This window comes from Zea mays, chromosome 3 (assembly GCF_902167145.1).
Source record: "Zea mays cultivar B73 chromosome 3, Zm-B73-REFERENCE-NAM-5.0, whole genome shotgun sequence".
Lineage (NCBI taxonomy): Eukaryota > Viridiplantae > Streptophyta > Magnoliopsida > Poales > Poaceae > Zea > Zea mays.
The window spans coordinates 234,751,375-234,767,728 of record NC_050098.1 but is presented as its reverse complement, the minus strand read 5'-3'; positions in this window follow the sequence as shown (position 1 = coordinate 234,767,728).

The following is a 16,354-nucleotide window of genomic DNA, read 5'->3' as shown; positions in this document are numbered from 1 at the left end:
TTTAGCATAAGTCTTAACTCTTAAGATACTTGGTCTCTTGCTTGAAGCAAGAGGGCTGTTTGAATAAAGTACGCCAGGATATCCCAACCTAACATGTCATCCTGAAAATGAAACCAAGCATAAAGTTAGGATAGTAAACATAGATTAAAGAACTCATTATAAGGTTCCAATGTTACGTTCCATGGACAAATAAACAACAAGATATAAAAATACAATGTTTTGAAAGATCTAATTTCATGGGGTGCTCAATAAAACATATGCATTTCAGTTTTAAAAATGATGCTTGCTCCAGTGAGAATTATTTAAAAACGATGCAATACTACTATGTTACCTGGCAACACAAATTTTCAGTTTTGTCAACATGCAGCTCAATCTTCTCACCACGATTAAGAACATGAACATCAAAATAGTAATAAGGAATAATGTTTGAGGTGCATTGTCTATTTCATGCATTTGTTTGTTATAATTTCCTTCATCCTGATTGTTTGTGTTGTCCGCAACTGCATAATGCACCTCTAGATAACCTTTGTTTAAATAATCATGTTTCGATGACACGTATTATCTCGAAAACATTTGTTCAGAGCATGACTAAGCCTATAATCATGGAGCTGAAAAAATGTTTCGATACACAAGGAGAAGTAACATACATGGACTCGTCGTCGGGGTGGGCAACGACCAGCAGCACGTTCCGGCTCCTGCTGTCCACACAGGACGGCGTGGAAGACTACTGGCGTGACTAAGCATCAATTTCAACCGTGCATTTATCTATAGATTCCAACAAAAAAGAGAGGCTTTCAATTGCTTTGACACGTCAACAAAATAAAGCATTAAGCTCCCATGTTTATCTTTACAAACCATCAGTAGCGGACCCAAGATTTGAATCCAATTTATGCCTAACTAAAAAAATCCCTCAGTTTATGCCTAATTAAAAAAATCCCTTATCCCATTAATCTAAGTGGTTTTACCAAATCCAGTCCAATTGTACCTGCAAAGAACAAATTTCTGAATGCTAAACAGGAAAGTAAAAAAAGAATCTTGCATGTTTAATGGGGATACACAATTAGATGAGTTTTGAATCATGTCTATAATGTTTTTTAATTAGATATCACGAAGAATGAAGCTAGAAATACCTGCTTCGGCTTGAGGTCTTGTTCCTGCCAGCTCCTCCATAAAATGGGTACTGAAGTCCTCCATATATATTACAGAAGTTATATATAACAGACAAGAGAATCCAATTTAAGTATTTATATTTTATATTATGCTCATGATAAAAAAAATATGTTATCCACCACTCTTTTCATTACTAAGTATCTGATGTTTTAGAAGGCTTAGTATTATCTACTACTTACAATGGTGCAAACGCTGATAGCATAGTGGTTGAGCATGCTAGTGTGGAGCTCCCCATCGCCTGAGAAGCATCCATCTTTGACTGTCTTAATAAAGCAAAAACAAGTGTTCAAAGCAGCTGATCCCAGTGGCATCAAAGTCAACCAAAATTATATGTAGTATTGATAAAGAAGAGATTTAGCTAACTGCTTTGTTTGACACCCACTCCTAGTACCGTGTGAGGTGAATAAGTTAAATGGTAACATCCTACAATTGAACAAATTGACTAACCGCCTCACAACATATAATTTATGAGTCACATAAGCTAGCATTAAGACCCGGAAGTACCTTGACAAGATTCTCATGTTTCACTTGTTTTTAAAAAGAAGTAGGGGTGTTATTTATAATGAATCATTAGGAAACATCAATCTTTATAACGAATTCCCACCAAAAATAACATGATAGTTAAAAAGAACAATCTCAAATGTCACCTTGCTTTGTCCCTTGGTGATAAATGTCAAGGGCTGATCAACCTGTGACAATGTAGATAAATGTCAAGGGCTGCTTGGGCCTAACTAAACCAAGACAGTATCCAGGGACTGTAATGGCTACTCAAAGAAGCACTTATAAACTGACAACACAGCTACACGCATAAATATTTATAAGATTCAATCCACTACCATGCAGAGTAGCTCGAATTACCAATACTCTCACATCTATGCAACCACATACAACAAATTAGGCGAGTAGTATTATTCCTCTTTCACAATTCAATCCTAGCACAGAAGAGGAGCTCCGACTGTACCACAAGTTTGGAGTGTTCTAAATTCAGATCCAACCATTCGCCTGAAAACACCTATAGTAATTAAACAAAAAATGATCACACCCGATATCGAAAAGTTCCAAGGTTTTGCCACTCCTGTTTCTTAGAATCTAAAAAAGGAGCAGAAAGGGCAGGGGCCTCACCGCTATCTACGCGTCGATGCGTGGGAGCTGGTCCACGGGGGTGGCGACGCGGTGGCAGGCGACATGCGCCTCGAGCAAGAGCTCGTACAGCGGGTGCACCGCGATGGCCTCCTTCTCCCTCTCCCAGCCGGGGCCGACGGCCACAACGCCTGAGACAAAGCTAGGGTTCGAGGGAGCCCCAACCGCGGGGTCCATCGCCAACGCGTGGTCGTGGTCCATCGCCAACGCGTGGTCCATCGGATCAAGGGAGCGCTACCCCAAGGAGGCCGCCGCTGTTGGGATCAAGGGAGCGCTGAGGAACTCGGAGCAGAGGCTCACGATCTCGCCGTCCGTCAGCGGCCTCCCGCCGTCCTCGGGAATGGTCAGCTTCACCAGGGAGTCGACGTAGCTGTCCCCGTCACCGCCGGACTCCCGCCTGGCCTGTATCAGTGGGACGAAGAGCTCCTCCTGCCGACGCCGCAGCGAGACGAGCTTCTCCCAGCGTCGGCGGAACACGAGCTTGGTCACCCACGGGAGGAAGGAGAAGACCTGGAAGCTGAGGAAGTTGTCGAGGAGCTCCCGCTGCGTGTTATGTGGCGCTAGGTCTGTGGCGGTTCTGTGGTGGTTCCACGAGCTTGGTCAACAGATCAGCGCTAGGTCTGTGGCAGTTCTGGCGTTCCTCCCACGGCGGGTGCAGGCGGCGGCGCGCGGATCTGGGAGGATTTGAGGTTGCGAATGGCGGCGGTGGGAGGAACGCCCGCGGATCTGTTGCGCAGCGGTGGGGAGGAGGGCCCGCAGATCCGCGTTGATTGTGGCGGCGCGGTGTCGACCTAGCGCTGATGGCGGGGTGGATGAGGAGGACGGTCGCGGCAGAACCGTGGTGACTGTGGACGCCTACAATACCTTCATATAGAGTAGTAGAGATAGCTACACGACATCTAACAATAATACATCACAAATAAATTTGATATGTAATAATAAAACATTGTTTAACCATACAAAACAACAAAAACAAAGTGACACGTGGACGAGTGGGTGGGGCGGCTAGTGGCTAGCCGCTTGGGTTAGCTTGGGTTAGGTGGATGTGTGCTTGGGTTGGGAGAGTTAGGGCCAGTTGTTGGGCTTATTGACTATCGGAATGCACATCTAATTTTACTGGTGAATATTACCCATGAGTAATCGGGTTCTGCTTTCACGTACCCATAGGCCATATCCATATACCAATAGGGGAAGAATTTCCCTCAAATTTATACCCATAAGAATTCTCCATAGGTTAACGATATCATGTCATCATTGACACCTCTACTCAGGAACATAAATGAACAACACTGGACTAGGCGTAGAGCACCTTTTTTTATATTAAAACCTGGTGGAGACTGAGGCGCTCCTCTTATTCCACGGAGCCTTTCATGCCCATAGGTGTCACAGGTGGAGGGTTACTACTTCAAGCAGCCTAGGATAGACAAACCGGACCATGTAGTGAGTGCAATTATTGTTAGATCGAGCCCACCCATACTGGTATGTGTTCACCCATGGTGCCCAGCTAGAGAGGTACACAGCCAGTGGCATGGAAGCCTGCTTTCTTAGCCTGGTACTAGCACGATCCGGTTTCCTACGGGCCTGTGCCAGGCTGATACGAAAGGGTGGGCCGGGCTCTGATAAAAGTCGTCTAGAGGGGGTGAATAGGACGAATCTGAAATTTATAAACTTAAGCACAACTACAAGCCGAGTTAGCGTTAGAAATATAAACGAGTCCGAGAGAGAGGGTGAAAAACAAATCACGGGAAAATAAAGAGTGAGACACGATGATTTGTTTTACCGAGGTTCGGTTCTTGCAAACCTACTCCCCGTTGAAGTGGTCACAAAGACCGGATCTCTTTCAACCCTTTCCCTCTCTCAAACGGTCACTTAGACCGAGTGAGCTTCTCTTCTCAATCAAACAGAACACAAAGTTCCCGCAAGGACCACCACACAATTGGTGTCTCTTGCCTCGGTTACAATTGAGTTTGATCACAAGAAAGAATGAGAAAGAAAAGAAGCAATCCAAGCGCAAGAGCTCAAATGAACACAAATGTCGCTCTCTCTAGTCACTATTTGATTTGGAGTGATTCCGGACTTGGGAGAGGATTTGATCTCTTTGGTTGTGTCTAGAATTGAATGCTATAGCTCTTGTAATGTGTTGAAGGTGGAAAACTTGGATGCCATTGAATGTGGGGTGGTTGGGGTATTTATAGCCCCAACCACCAAAAGTGGCCGTTGAAAGGCTGCTGTCGCATGGCGCACCGGACAGTCCGGTGCGCCAGCCACGTCATCCGACCGTTAGGGTTCGACCGTTGGAGCTCTGACTGATGGGGCCTCTGGGCTGTCCGGTGGTGCATCGGACATGCGGTGCACCGTCTGGCGCTGTTCTGACTCTGGCGCGCACTGTAGCGCATTGAATGCGTTTGCAGTCGACCGTTGGCGCGAAGTAGCCGTTGCTCCGCTGGTACACCGAACAGTCCGGTGTGACACCGGACACAGTCCGGTGCTTCACCGGACAGTCCGGTGAATTATAGCGGAGCGGCCTCCCATTTTCCCGAAGGTGGCAAGTTCAGCTTCGAGTTCCCTGGTGCACCGGACACTGTCCGGTGCGCCAGACCAGGGTGCCTTTGTGATGTCTTTAGCTCTCTTTATTTGAACCCATCTTTGGTCTTTTTATTGGCTTATTGTGAACCTTTGGCACCTGTAAAACTTATAGACTAGAGCAAACTAGTTAGTCCAATTATTTGTGTTGGGCAATTCAACCACCAAAATCATTTTAGGAAAAGGTGTAAGCCTATTTCCCTTTCAATCTCCCCCTTTTGGTGATTGATGTCAACACAAACCAAAGCAAATATAGAAGTGCATAATTGAACTAGTTTGCATAATTGTAAGTGCAAAGGTTACTTAGAATTGAACCAATAAATATTCTCCTAAGATATGCATGGATTGTTTCTTTTATTTTTAACATTTTGGACCACGCTTGCACCACATGTTTTGTTTTGTTTTGGTAAATTCTTTTTAAAGTCCTTTTGCAAATAGTCAAAGGTAAATGAATAAGATTTTGAGAAGCATTTTCAAGATTAAATTCCCCCCTATTTCAAATGCTTTTCCTTTGACAAAACAAAACTTCCCCTCAATAAAATCCTCCTCTTAGTGTTCAAGAGGGTTTTAGATATTAGTTTTTGAAGAGGGTGATCCAATTTGAAATTCTATCAAAAATAAGATACCAATTGAAAAATTTATCATTTCAAAATCTTTTCTTAACTCAATTTTTGAAAATAGGTGGTGGTGCGGTCCTTTTGCTTTGGGCTAATACTTTCTCCCCCTTTGGCATGAATCACCAAAAACGGATACTTGAGTAAAATATAAGCCCTTTAAACTACTTTCTCCCTCTTTGGTGAACAAAATATGAGTGAAGATTATACCAAAGACGGAGAGTTGCTCGGAGCGACGGCGAAGGGTGAGTAATTTGATGGAGTGGAAGCCTTTGTCTTCGCCGAAGACTCCAATTCCCTTTCAATCTATGACTTGGTTTGAAATATACTTGAAAAAACACATTAGTCATAGCATATAAAAGAGACATGATCAAAGGTATATTGATGAGCTATGTGTGCAAAACATCAAAAGAAATTCCAAGAATCAAGAATGTTTAGCTCATGCCTAAGTTTGTTAAATATTTGTTCATCTAGTGGCTTGGTAAAAATATCGGCTAATTGTTCCTTGGTGTTAATATATGCAATTTCGATATCTCCCTTTTGTTGGTGATCCCTAAGAAAATGATACCGAATGACTATGTGTTTAGTGCGGCTATGCTCAACGGGATTATCCGCCATATGGATTGCACTCTCATTATCACATAGAAGAGGAACTTTGGTTAATTTGTAACCATAGTCCCTAAGGATTTGCCTCATCCAAAGCAATTGTGCGCAACAATGTCCTGCGGCAATATACTCGGCTTCGGCGGTAGAAAGAGCTACAGAATTTTGCTTCTTTGAAGCCCAAGACACCAGAGACCTTCCCAAGAACTGACAAGTCCCCGATGTGCTCTTTCTATTAATTTTACACCCCGCCCAATCGACATCTGAATAACCAATTAAATCAAATGTGGATCCCCGAGGATACCAAAGCCCAAACTTAGGAGTATGAACTAAATATCTCAAGATTCGTTTTACGGCCGTAAGGTGAGCTTCCTTAGGGTCGGCTTGGAATCTTGCACACATGCATACGGAAAGCATAATGTCCGGTCGAGATGCACATAAATAGAGTAAAGAACCTATCATCGACCGATATACCTTTTGATCGACGGATTTACCTCCCGTGTCGAGGTCGAGATGCCCATTGGTTCCCATGGGTGTCTTGATGGGCTTGACATCCTTCATTCCAAACTTGTTTAGAATATCTTGAATATACTTGGTTTGGCTAATGAAGGTGCCCTCTTGGAGTTGCTTCACTTGAAATCCTAAGAAGTACTTCAACTCCCCCATCATTGACATCTCGAATTTCTGTGTCATGATCCTACTAAATTCCTCACATGTAGATTCGTTAGTAGACCCAAATATAATATCATCAACATAAATTTGGCATACAAATAAATCATTGTCAAGAGTTTTAGTAAATAAAGTAGGATCGACCTTTCCGACTTTGAAGCCATTAGTGATAAGGAAATCTCTTAGGCATTCATACCATGCTCTTGGGGCTTGCTTGAGCCCATAAAGCGCCTTAGAGAGTTTATATACGTGATTATGATACTCACTATCTTCAAAGTCGAGAGGTTGCTCAACATAGACCTCTTCCTTGATTGGTCCGTTGAGGAAGACACTCTTCACGTCCATTTGATAAAGCTTGAAGCCATGGTAAGTAGCATAGGCAAGTAAAATGCGAATTGATTCTAGCCTAGCTACGGGTGCATAGGTTTCACCGAAATCCAAACCTTCGACTTGTGAATATCCCTTGGCCACAAGTCGGGCTTTGTTTCTTGTCACCACACCATGCTCATCTTGTTTGTTGAGGAAAACCCACTTGGTTCCTACAACATTTTGGTTAGGACGTGGAACTAAATGACATACCTCGTTCCTAGTGAAGTTGTTGAGCTCCTCTTGCATCGCCACCACCCAATCCGAATCTTGAAGTGCTTCCTCTACCCTATGTGGCTCAATAGAGGAAACAAAAGAGTAATGTTCACAAAAATGAGCAACACGAGATCGAGTAGTTACCCCCTTTTGAATATCGCCGAGGATGGTGTTCACGGGGTGATCTCGTTGAATTGCTTGGTGGACTCTTGGGTGTGGCGGCCTTGTAGCTTGTTCTTCTTCCTCATCTTGATTATGGGCATCTCCCCCTTGATCATTGCTCTCCTCTTGAGGTGGCTCAACTTCTTGATCTTCTCCTTCATCATTTTGAGCCTGACCCTCATCTTGAGTTGGTGGAGATGCTTGTGTGGAGGAAGATGGTTGATCTTGTGCATGTGGTGGCTCTTCGAATTCCTTAGGACACACATCCCCAATGGACATGTTCCTTAATGCGACGCACATAGCCTCTTCATCACCTATCTCATCAAGATCAACTTGCTCTACTTGAGAGCCGTTAGTCTCATCAAACACAACGTCACAAGAAACTTCAACTTGTCCAGTGGACTTGTTAAAGACTCTATATGCCCTTGTGTTTGAATCATATCCTAGTAAAAAGCCTTCTACAGTCTTAGGAGCAAACTTAGATTTTCTACCTCTTTTAACAAGTATAAAGCATTTGCTACCAAAGACTCTAAAATATGAAATGTTGGGCTTTTTACCGGTTAGGAGTTCGTATGATGTCTTCTTGAGGATTTAGTGTAGATATAACCGGTTGATGGCGTAGCAGGCGGTGTTGACTGCCTCGGCCCAAAACCGATCCGATGTCTTGTACTCATCAAGCATGGTTCTAGCCATGTCCAATAGAGTTCGATTCTTCCTCTCCACTACACCATTTTGTTGTGGCGTGTAGGGAGAAGAGAACTCATGCTTGATGCCCTCCTCCTCAAGGAAGCCTTCAATTTGAGAGTTCTTGAACTCCGTCCCGTTGTCGCTTCTAATTTTCTTGATCCTTAAGCCGAACTCGTTTTGAGCCCGTCTTAAGAATCCCTTTAAGGTCTCTTGGGTATGAGATTTTTCCTGCAAAACGAACACCCAAGTGAAGCGAGAATAATCATCCACAATTACTAGACAGTACTTACTCCCGCCGATGCTTATGTAAGCAATCGGGCCGAATAGATCCATGTGTAGGAGCTCTAGTGGCTTGTCTGTCGTCATGATGTTCTTATGTGGATGGTGAGCACCAACTTGCTTCCCTGCTTGGCATGCGCTACAAATCCTGTCTTTCTCAAAATGAACATTTGTTAATCCTAAAATGTGCTCTCCCTTTAGAAGCTTGTGAAGATTCTTCATCCCAACATGGGCTAGTCGGCGGTGCCAGAGCCAACCCATGTTAGTCTTAGCAATTAAGCAAGTGCCGAGTTCAGCTCTATCAAAATCTACCAAGTATAGCTGACCCTCTGACACTCCCTTAAATGCTATTGAATCATCACTTCTTCTAAAGACAGTGACACCTACATCAGTGAATAGACAGTTGTAGCCCATTTGACATAATTGCAAAACGGAAAGCAAATTGTAATCTAATGAATCTACAAGAAAAACATTGGAAATAGAATGGTCAGGGGATATAGCAATTTTACCCAATCCTTTGACCAAACCTTGATTTCCATCCCCGAATGTGATCGCTCGTTGGGGATCTTGGTTTTTCTCGTAGGAGGAGAACATTTTCTTCTCCCCTGTCATGTGGTTTGTGCATCCGCTGTCGATGATCTAACTTGAGCCCCCGGATGCATAAACCTACAAAACAAGTTTAGTTCTTGACTTTAGGTACCCAAATGGTTTTGGGTCCTTTGGCATTAGACACAAGAACTTTGGGTACCCAAACACAAGTCTTTGACCCCTTGTGCTTGCCCCCAACATATTTGGCAACTACCTTGCCGGATTTGTTAGTCAAAACATAAGATGCATCAAAAGTTTTAAATGAGATGTCATGGTCATTTGATGCACTAGGAGTTTTCTTCTTAGGCAACTTAACATGGGATTGTTGCCTAGAACTAGATGTCTCACTCTTATACATATAAGCATGATTAGGACCAGAGTGAGACTTCCTAGAGTGAATTCTCCTAATGTCACAAGAAACTTCAACTAGTCCGGAGGACTTGTTAAAGACTCTATATGCCCTTGTGTTTGAATCATATCCTAGTAAAAAGCCTTCTACAACATTAGGAGCAAATTTAGATTTTCTACCTCTTTTAACAAGAATGAAGCATTTGCTACCAAAGACTCTAAAATATGAAACATTGGGCTTTTTACCGGTTAGGAGTTCGTATGATGTCTTCTTGAGGATTTAGTGTAGATATAACCGGTTGATGGCGTAGCAAGCGGTGTTGACCGCCTCGGCCCAAAACCGATCCGAAGTCTTGTACTCATCAAGCATGGTTCTTGCCATGTCCAATAGAGTTCGATTCTTCCTCTCCACTACACCATTTTGTTGTGGCGTGTAGGGAGAGGAGAACTCATGCTTGATGCCCTCCTCCTCAAGGAAGCCTTCGATTTGTGAGTTCTTGAACTCCGTCCCGTTGTCGCTTCTAATTTTCTTGATCCTTAAGCCGAACTCGTTTTGAGCCCGTCTCAAGAATCCCTTTAAGGTCTCTTGGGTATGAGATTTTTCCTGCAAAAAGAACACCCAAGTGAAGCGAGAATAGTCATCCACAATAACTAGACAGTACTTACTCCCGCCGATGCTTATGTAAGCTATCGGGCCGAATAGATCCATGTGGAGGAGCTCCAGTGGCATGTTAGTCGTCATGATGTTCTTATGTGGATGATGAACACCAACTTGCTTCCCTGCCTGACATGCGCTACAAACCCTGTCTTTCTCAAAATGAACATTTGTTAGTCCCAAAATGTGTTCTCCCTTTAGAAGTTTGTGAAGATTCTTCATTCCAACATGTGCTAGTCGGCGATGCCAGAGCCAGCCCATGTTAGTCTTAGCAATTAAGCAAGTGTCGAGTTCAGCTCTATCAAAATCTACCAGGTATAGCTGACCCTCTAACACTCCCTTAAATGCTATTGAATCATCACTTCTTCTAAAGACAGTGACACCTATATCTCTAAAAAGACAGTTGTAACCCATTTTACATAATTGCGAAACTGAAAGCAAGTTATAATCTAAGGAATCTACAAGAAAAACATTGGAAATGGAATGGTCAGGTGATATAGCAATTTTACCCAACCCTTTGACCAAACCCTGATTCTGAAAGGGAATTAGGCTTACACCTATTTCCTAAATGATTTTGGTGGTTGAATTGCCCAACACAAATAATTGGACTAACTAGTTTGCTCTAGTGTACAAGTTATACAGGTGCCAAAGGTTCACACTTAGCCAATAAAAAGACCAAGTATGAGGTTCAACAAAGAGAGCAAGGGATAACCGAAGGCACCTCTGGTCTGGCGCACCGGACTGTCCGGTGCACCAGAGGACTCCAAGCCAAACTCATCACCTTCGGGAAAATCCAGAGGCGCTTCACTATAATTCACCGGACTGTCCGGTGTACACCGGACAGTGTCCAGTGCCCCAAGGAAGAGCGGCTCTGGAACTCGCCAGCTTCAGGAATTTGCTCCGCTATAATTCACCGGACATGTCCGGTGTACACCGGACTGTCCGGTGAGCCAGCGAAGCAACGACTACTTCGCGCCAACGGTCACCTACAGGCGCATTTAATGCGCGCCAGAAGCGCGCAGAAGTCAGGCACGCGGGAGATGGTGCACCGGACAATCTATAGTTCTTGTCCGGTGTACATCGGACAGCCAGGCGAGCCCAGAAGTCAGAAGCTCCAACGGTCGAATCCCAACGGCCTGGTGACGTGGCTGGCGCACCGGACATGTCCGGTGTGCACCGGACTGTCCGGTGCACCATACGACAGTCAGCCACCACCAAACGACTAGTTTGGTGGTTAGGGCTATAAATACCCCCAACCACCCCACATTCAAGTCATCCAAGTTTTTCCACTTCAACTACTTACAAGAGCTCTAGCATTCAATTCTAGACACACCCAAGTGATCAAATCCTCTCCAAACTCCACACAACGCCCTAGTGATTAGAGAGAGAGATTTGCTTGTGTTCCTTCGAGCTCTTGCGCTTGGATTGCTTTCTTCTTTCTTTGATTCTTCATTGCGATCAAACTCACTTATAATTGAGGCAAGAGACACCAATCTTGTGGTGGTCCTTGTGGGAACTTTGTGTTCCAAGTGATTGAGAAGAAAAGCTCACTCGGTCCGAGGGACCGTTTGAGAGAGGGAAAGGGTTGAAAGAGACCCGGTCTTTGTGACCACCTCAACGGGGAGTAGGTTCGCGAGAACCGAACCTCGGTAAAACAAATCCGCGTGTCACACTCCTTATTCGCTTGCGATTTGTTTTGCACCCTCTCTCGCGGACTCGATTATATTTCTAACGCTAACCCGGCTTGTAGTTGTGATTATTTTGAGAATTTCAGTTCCGCCTTATTCACCCCCTCTAGGCGACTTTCAATTGGTATCAGAGCCCGATGCTTCATTAGAGCCTAACCGCTCGAAGTGATGTCGGGAGAACTCGCCAAGAAGGAGATGGAGACCGGCGATAAGCCCGCTACAAGCCACGGGAAGGCTTCATCGGAAGAGTCCCGCAACAAGGAAAAGAAGAAGGAGAAGAAGACTTCTTCTCACAAATCGCATCGGAGTGGCGACAAAATGAAGAAGATGAGGAAGGTGGTCTACTACGAGACCGACACTTCATCACCTTCTACCTCCGGCTCCGACGTGCCCTCCATAACTTCTAAGCGCCATGAGCGCAAGAAGTTTAGTAAGATCCCCTTACACTATCCTCGTACTTCTAGACTTACTCCATTACTTTCCGTTCCATCAGGCAAACCGCCAACCTTTGACGGTGAATATTATGCTAGGTGGAGTGATTTAATGAAATTTCATCTAACCTCACTCCACAAAAGTATATGGAATGTTGTTGAGTTTGGAGCACAGGTACCATCCGTAGGGGATGAGGATTATGATGAGGACGAGGTGGCCCAAATCGAGCACTTCAACTCCCAAGCCACAACCATACTCCTCGCCTCTCTAAGTATGAAAGGGAAATGTGCCCTTGGGCCATTTCTAAGTATTTTGGTGATTTAGTGTCCAACACAAGTGCCTAAGTGTTAAACGGTGGACAAAGTACAAATCAAGTGTAAAGGTATGTTTCTCAGACTTAGTACATTGTTTTAAAGACAAATGTATTGTGTCTAAGTGCTGGAAACAGGAGAAAACAAATTGGAGAGAGATAGCTTTGTTTCAGCCAAAGCCAACGCTGTCTGGGTGCACCGGACTGTCCGGTGGTGCACCGGACAGTGTCCGGTGTGCCAGGCGGGCTCAGGCGAACTTGGCGCTCTCGGGAATAAATTAACGGTGTACGGCTATAATTCACCGGACTGTCCGGTGTGCACCGGACTGTCCGGTGAGCCAACGGTCGGCCGGGCCAACGGTCGGCTGCGCGATCTGCGCGAGACACATGGCCGAGCCAACGGTCGGGAAGGGGCACCGGACTGTCCGGTGTGCACCGGACAGTGTCCGGTGCGCCAACGGCTCCCAGGCGCCAACGGTCGGCTACGCCACAAAAGGAAAGAAATCCGCACCGGACAGTGTCCGGTGGTGCACCGGACTGTTCGGTGCGCCAGGCAACAGAAGGCAAGAATTGCCTTCCTGGAATGCTCTCAACGGCTCCTAGCTGCCTTGGGGCTATAAAAGAGACCCCGAGGCGCATGGAGGTGCACACCAAGCATTCTCTAAGCATTCCTAAGCACTAAGACATCGATTCCGCGCTTTTGATTCCTTGCTATAGCAATTAGAGCTCTTGTTGAGTTGTGAACTCATTGAGTTGTGTTGTGAGCTCTTGTTGCGACTTGTGTGCGTGATGACTTTTCCCGCTTCACTTGGGTATTCTTTTTGCAGGAAAAATCTGAAACCCAAGGGACCCTCAAGCGCTTCCTAAGGAGAGCTCAAAACGAGTTTGAGCTCAAAGTGAAGAAGATAAGGAGCGACAATGGGTCCGAGTTCAAGAACCTTCAAGTGGAGGAGTACCTTGAGGAGGAAGGGATCAAGCACGAGTTCTCCGCTCCCTACACACCACAGCAAAATTGTGTGGTAGAGAGGAAGAACAGGACACTTATAGACATGGCAAGGACGATGCTTGGAGAGTTCAAGACCCCCGAGCGCTTTTGGTCGGAAGCCGTGAACACAGCTTGCCACGCCATCAATAGGGTCTACCTTCATCGCCTCCTCAAGAAGACGTAATACGAGCTATTAACCGGTAACAAACCCAATGTTTCGTATTTCCGAGTTTTTGGGAGTAAATGCTACATTCTAGTGAAGAAGGGTAGGAATTCCAAATTTGCTCCCAAAGCCGTAGAAGGGTTTTTGTTAGGTTATGACTCAAATACAAAGGCATATAGAGTCTTCAACAAATCATCAGGTTTGATTGAAGTCTCTAGCGACGTTGTATTTGATGAAACTAATGGCTCTCCAAGAGAGCAAGTTGTTGATTTTGATGATGTAGATGAAGAAGAAGTTCCAACGGCCGCAATACGCACCATGGCGATTGGAGATGTGCGGCCACAGGAACAAGATGAGCGAGATCAACCTTCTTCCTCAACAAAGGTGCAACCCCCAACTCAAGATGATGAGCAGGAGGCGTGTGATCAAGGGGGAGCACAAGATGATCTTGCAATAGAAGAAGAAGCGCAACCGGCACCTCCAACCCAAGTTCGAGCGATGATTCAAAGGGATCATCCCGTCGACCAAATTTTGGGTGATATTAGCAAGGGAGTAACTACTCGATCTCGATTAGTTAATTTTTGTGAGCATTACTCTTTTGTCTCTTCTATTGATCCTTTCAGGGTAGAAGAAGCCTTGCTAGATCCGGACTGGGTATTGGCCATGCAGGAGGAGCTCAACAACTTCAAAAGAAATGAAGTTTGGACACTGGTACCTCGTCCCAAGCAAAATGTTGTGGGAACCAAGTGGGTGTTCCGCAACAAACAAGACGAGCACGGGGTGGTGACAAGGAACAAGGCACGACTTGTGGCAAAAGGTTATGCCCAAGTCGCAGGTTTGGACTTTGAGGAGACTTTTGCTCCTGTGGCTAGGCTAGAGTCTATTCGTATTTTGCTAGCATATGCCGCTCACCATTCCTTCAGGTTGTTTCAAATGGATGTGAAGAGCGCTTTCCTCAACGGGCCAATCAAGGAGGAGGTGTACGTGGAGCAACCCCCTGGCTTCGAGGATGAACGGCACCCCGACCACGTGTGTAAGCTCTCTAAGGCGCTCTATGGACTTAAGCAAGCCCCAAGAGCATGGTATGAATGCCTTAGAGACTTTTTAATTGCTAATGCTTTCAAGGATGGGAAAGACGATCCAACTCTTTTTACTAAGACTTGTGATGGTGATCTTTTTGTGTGCCAAATTTATGTCGATGACATAATATTTGGTTCTACTAACCAAAAGTCTTGTGAAGAGTTTAGCAGGGTGATGACTCAGAAATTCGAGATGTCGATGATGGGCGAGTTAAGCTACTTCCTTGGGTTCCAAGTGAGGCAACTCAAGGATGGAACCTTCATCTCTCAAACCAAGTACACGCAAGACTTGATCAAGCGGTTTGGGATGAAGGACGCCAAGCCCGCAAAGACTCCGATGGGAACCGACGGACACACCGACCTCAACAAAGGAGGTAAGTCCGTTGATCAAAAAGCATACCGGTCTATGATAGGAACTTTACTTTATTTATGTGCTAGTAGACCGGATATTATGCTTAGCGTATGCATGTGTGCTGGATTTCAATCCGATCCTAAGGAGTGTCACTTAGTGGCTGTGAAGCGAATTCTTAGATATTTAGTCGCTACGCCTTGTTTCGGGATCTGGTATCCAAAGGGGTCTACCTTTGACTTGATTGGATATTCAGACTCCGACTATGCTGGATGTAAGGTCGATAGGAAAAGTACATCGAGGACGTGCCAATTCTTAGGAAGGTCCCTGGTGTCATGGAGTTCTAAGAAACAAACTTCCGTTGCCCTATCCACCGCTGAGGCCGAGTACGTTGCCGCAGGACAGTGTTGCGCGCAACTACTTTGGATGAGGCAAACCCTCAGGGACTTTGGCTACAATCTGAGCAAAGTCCCACTCCTATGTGATAATGAGAGTGCTATCCGCATGGCAGATAATCCTGTTGAACACAGCCGCACAAAGCACATAGACATCCGGCATCACTTTTTGAGAGACCACCAGCAAAGGGGAGATATCGAAGTGTTTCATGTTAGCTCCAAGAACCAGCTAGCCGATATCTTTACCAAGCCTTTAGACGAGCAGACCTTTTGCAAGTTGCGTAGTGAGCTAAATGTCTTAGATTCGCGGAACTTGGATTGATTTATAGCATACATATGTTTATGCCTTTGATCATATTCCTTATGCAGTTTGTTGCTTAGTTATGGTGCTCAAGTTGTACAAGCACTCCTCGGACCTCACAAGTCCGTTGCAAAGTGATGCACATATTTAGGGGGAGATGTGTTACAACTTGACCCTTTGAGACTAACCATGTGCTTGAGTTTGCTTGATTTAGTCTCGAAGGAGGATTGAAAGGGAAAAGGTGGACTTGGATCATGTAAGACTTCCACTGCACTCCGATGAAAGGGTAACTTATTCCAAGTTCATCTTTATGATCTTATTGCCTTTTATTCTTAGTTGAAGATTTTGGTGAGGCAATGGGGTTAAAGGGCCAAAATTGATCCCGTTTTGGTGCTTGATGCCAAAGGGGGAGAAAATAAGGCTAAAGCAATAAATGGATCAGCTACCACTTGAGAATTTTGAAAAAGTAGAGTTAGAGTTTTTGTTTGTCAAAATACTCTTGTTTGCTTCTTATTATCAAAAGTTAGTCTATTGTGGGGAGAATGGTTGATTATGGGAAATAGGGGGAGTTT